General features: G+C 43.0%; 1 pseudogene; it reads right to left on the bottom strand.

Annotated features, from left to right (window-relative positions):
- Nucleotides 1-3,034: 3,034 nt before the first annotated feature.
- On the bottom strand, nt 3,035-3,152 carry LOC126102530 (5S ribosomal RNA; annotated as a pseudogene).
- Nucleotides 3,153-5,033: the final 1,881 nt, after the last annotated feature.

Genomic DNA, 5,033 nt, shown 5'->3' with positions numbered 1-5,033 from the left:
GGTCATCAGCCCCCTAGAACTTAGAACTACTTAAACCTAACTAACCTAAGGACGTCACACATATCCATGCTCGAGGCAGGATGCGAACCTGCGGCCGTAGCGGTCACCCCGTTCCGGACTGAAGCGTCTAGAACAGCACGGCCACACCGACCGGCCGCGGATATCGGTATGCGTACTACAGTCACGCATAAAAACGGGTCCTATTGGTGATAAATAGTTCAAGTCAAGTGTTTTGAGCCGGCCGGTGTGGCCATGCCTCAGGCATAGATGTGTGTGATGTCATTAGGTTAGTTAGGTTTAAGTAGTTCTAAGTTCTAGGGGACTGATGACCTTAGAAGTTAAGTCCCATAGAGCTCGGAGCCAATGCAATTCTTTTCATATGAGTTACATGCCCTGAAGCAGTGGAAAAACGATCCTATCGGAGCAAAAAAATTCCAATATGTTTCTCTTTATTTAGAAGAACTGGACTGAAAAGTGGGGTACCAGCTGCCTCATTCTACCTTCCTCAATACCTATACAAATTTTCCCAAAAATTTTGGCATACGAACATATTCGCGCATTTTTATGTTGAGAGAGAAGAATGAAGACAGTGGCAGTGGCAAAGCAGCGGGAAAGTAATAAATATTCGAAGATAGTAGGCGAATGGTTGTGTTATAGAAAGAATGAAGGGGATAGTGGAACACACTTGGCAGTGACAGCATACTGATGGTGAGTGTTTATCGGAGGTGAGGGTATCATCTGGAGTGCCCCAGGAAAGTGTGGTAGATCCGATGTTGTTTTCTATCTACATAAATGATCTTTTGGATAGGGTGGATAGCAATGTGCGGCTGTTTGCTGATGATGCTGTGGTGTACGGGAGGGTGTCGTTGTTGAGTGACTGTAGGAGGATACAAGATGACTTGGACAGGATTTATGATTGGTGTAAAGAATGGCAGCTAACTCTAAATATAGATAAATGTAAATTAATGCAGATGAATAGGAAAAAGAATACCGTAATGTCCGAATACTCCATTAGTAGTGTAGCGCTTGACACAGTCACGTCGATTAAATATTTGGGCGTAACATTGCAGAGCGATATGAAGTAGGACAAGCATGTAATGGCAGTTGTGGGGAAGGCGGATAGTCGTCTTCGGTTCATTGGTAGAATTTTGGGAAGATGTGGTTCATCTGTAAAAGAGACCGTTTATAAAGCACTAATACGGCCTATTCTTGAGTACTGCTCGAGCGTTTGGATCCCTGTCAGATCGGATTGAGGGAGGACATAGAAGCAATTCAGAGGCGGGCTGCTAGATTTGTTACTGGTAGGTTTGATAATCACGAGTGTGTTACGAAACTGCTTCAGGAATTCGGGTGGGAGTCTCTGGAGGAAAGGAGGTGTTCTTTTCGTGAATCGCTACTGAGGAAATTTAGAGAACCAGCATTTGAGGCTGACTGCAGTACAGTTTTACTGCCGCCAACTCATATTTCGCGAAAAGACCCCAAAGATAAGATAAGAGAGATTAGGGCTCGTACAGAGGCATATAGGTAATCATTTTTCCCTCATTCTGTTTGGTAGTGGAACAGGGAGAGAAGATGCTAGTTGTGGTACGAGGTACCCTCCGCCACGCACCGTATGGTGGATTGCGGAGTATGTATGTAGATGTAGACGCTAGTAAAAGAATGAAGGAGACAGTCTAGGGGGGAGGGGGACCCAAGAATAGAGACAAAGAGGAAGTGAAAGTGAGTGAGAGCCAGTGTTAATGAGAGACAGATCTATGACAATGACAACAAAAAAGCGAGAGATAGTGCCAGCGAGAAGAAACTGCAGCAGTAGTAAGGAAGGAGTGAAATATTAGCAGTAAGAGAGAGGAAGAGGGAGACAGTGACAGTGAGAGAAAACTGTGGTAGAAGGACAGAACGAAGAGGACTGTGGCTGTGACACAGGAGATAATGACAATGACATCAGGTGAATGGGTGAATGAGCGTGGGCAAGTGGGTGTGTATAGGTATGAGCGACTTACAGCGATGGACTAGTGAATGTGAGTGGATTGCAGTTAGGGTTTTTTTGGGAGCTTGAAGTGAGTTGCATGCCAATAAATGCGCAAATATGTTCGTATGTCAACTGTTTTGGGAATATTTTTAAAGGTGCTGAAGAAGGTAAAATGTGGCATTTGATACCCCACTTTTCAGTCAAAGTCTTCCGAATAAACAGCAACTTATTTGCACTTTTTGTACTCTTATAGGAGCATTTTTCCGCTGATTTAACTATATCGTAAACCACTATCACAAAGTACATGCTCTTCGCAAGGGAACCTCACCAGCTCTACCTCATATTTTAAGGGTAAAAAAGGACACTTCCACGATAGCAGCCCCAACAATCGTCCTGCTCGAAAATTTTGACCGTAATTCTGAAAGTACGCTGCCTATTCCCTTCTGAATGTCGGCTTTTAAACTTCGCTCCACTCCACTGCAGCCACCTAGTGCCCGAGTGCTTAATGCTGTACAGCGGCGTGAGTAATGTGTTCGTGTATATAATGACGATGAACAAACAAGCGATAGAGCTTTATTCATTGCGTCAACGTGCGTGGTTTCTAATCTGCACTTTGTAACGCAGATCTCTTTGCTATGAATAATTTAGTGTTGCGATTCACAAATGCAGTGAAGAATGAATGAGGGTGTCATTAAGGAAGTATCGTAGCGCTATTTAGTTATTAACATCGCCGCTGTGCGTTGCTATTGTTTTCATTGAAAATCTGACACGATTAAAGTGTAGTACATTTGTAAGAGTTGCACTGTTCTTCAATGTGATTGGCATGATTAAACTAAACTAAACTAAACTAAACCAAACTCCGTCCGAACAGGCCATGAAGGCCCGTAGGTACCGACCGGCCGGCGTCTCATCCTCAGCCCACAGGCGTCACTGGATGCGGATACGGAGGGGCATGTGGTCAGCACACCGCTCTCCCAGCCGTATGTCAGTTTCCGAGACCGGAGCCGCTAATTCTCAATCAAGTAGCTCCTCAGTTTGCCTCACAAGCGCTAAGTGCACCCTGCTTGCCAACAGCGCTCGGCAGACCGGATGGTCACCCATCCAAGTGCTAGCCCAGCCCGACAACGCTTAACTTCGGTGATCTGACGGGAACCGGTGTTACCACTGCGGCAAGACCGTTGGCAGATGATTAAATTGTAAATTGAAAACCATTAAGTACATTTCATAATAATTCTTCAGTTGCTTAGGTTTATTCATTTTGATTTTCAGGCACATTACATACAAGGTTTTACGGGTACAAGTGCCAATATTTTTGTTGTTGACTGAGGAAGTATACTGAACAACATTACATCAGTATTTACTTGATTTGCCGACTGATAATTTTAGCTATTAGGAGTAGTATGTTTGTAGGTTGGTTAGTACCTCCAAGTACGTGTGGCAAGATCATTAATGCTCATTTTTCGCTGAGTAGCAGGTCTGGTGTTGACGCGTGGAGACAAAGCTGTTAGTTTATACTGACAGGTGTAGTCTACTTAGTGGTACAGTCACGACTGCGCTGGTGGAGGAAAGTAATGTACTACCACAATAACTCCTTACTAACCATTTAGTCAGCATGGGAACGCGTTGCAGAGCATGCGCTGCCGTTAAGGGTTATCACGCATCCTATTAAGAACTACACCCCTTCTTTTGTAATGTCCACAGGACATCATAAATCGCGGTGACGTCAGTGTAATTATTGTCTTTAAATAAAAATGTAATTTCTGTTGGTCCCATTGGGTGATTTTATTATTATTATTATTATTATTATTATTATTATTATTATTTTCATCATGTGAAAGTTACTTTCGTCCTTCAGTTTTGCACACTAGAGGATAATGTTTAACGTCTGATGATTTCTCCGGTGTTCTTGCTAGCAACATGCACTAACGCCGCCCTAATAAAATCAGATACTCCTTTAGATTCTGCGCAGGGAATGATCTGAAAAACGCCTAACATACCGCTAAGCGTCAACGGCGGTGTCCCATTTCTTAATGGCCAACTTACCGAAATTATGTCTGTGTGTGCCCTTCTGGAAGGCTTGAGAGCACGAAGACTGTATTTACATTAACGGCACCCAGACGCGATCATAGGTTATCGACGGAAACTTGACCGCCGCTGAAAATCTTCCTTTATTGCCAAAACCGAAGTTAGTCCTACTTGAATGACGAGATTAAGACATTAAGGATACTGATTGCTACATAAAATTCGTGACATTTAATTTATGTAAATTGATCCTTTAAGCTAAAACGGATAAATATGCTAATGAGACAGGGTTCGTTAATACGCGCATAAGTAACGAGACGGTTTAGGTTTATGGGACCACCTAGTGTCGGCATTTTACAACCTTAAACTTGCCTCATGGCGACAGGTTATGCCCCTTCATCAAGTAAAGGGAAGCTTGATGTCTCTGGCTTGGTAAACTTTCGACATATCTTAGTATAGCTTTCTGTTTACGGCGACGGTAATATTTATACACAAGACATCTGGTTGGAGCAGGTCAAGTAAGATAAATATGATGGTCTGCGACCTCTAACGTACATTTTAGAGATGTCAACGAATCTAGGAAATACGAGCATAAATGCTTACACGCCACAGGAAAACTAATGTTACAGTGAAATAGACGACGTGCCAACATCACTTGCTGCAAAGTGTTTCCCGTGTTTTCTGTTTCTTTTTATGTAGATCTGCCACGTGTTCTAATACACTTGAGCAAATAAATGTAGATGCAAATGAGCACTGCCAATGGAAATAACTATATAAGTCATTAACAGGAAATAATAAATATTATTTTTTTTAGAACAGGAAAATAAACAGTAAGTGAACTGTGCAACATGTGAGTCAATAAGTAAAGTTGTTAAAATAACAGAGATAGCCGGCCGGGGTGGCCGAGTGGTTCTAGGCGCTACAGTCTGGAACCGCGCGACCGCTACGGTCGCAGGTTCGAATCCTGCCTCGGGCATAGATGTGTGTGATGTCCTTAGGTTAGTTAGGTTTAAGTAGTTCTAAGTTCTAGGGGACTGATGAC

The sequence above is a fragment of the Schistocerca cancellata genome, chromosome 1 (genome assembly GCF_023864275.1).
Source record: "Schistocerca cancellata isolate TAMUIC-IGC-003103 chromosome 1, iqSchCanc2.1, whole genome shotgun sequence".
NCBI classification, from domain to species: Eukaryota; Metazoa; Arthropoda; class Insecta; order Orthoptera; family Acrididae; genus Schistocerca; species Schistocerca cancellata.
This window is presented reverse-complemented; position numbering and strand designations above follow the sequence as displayed.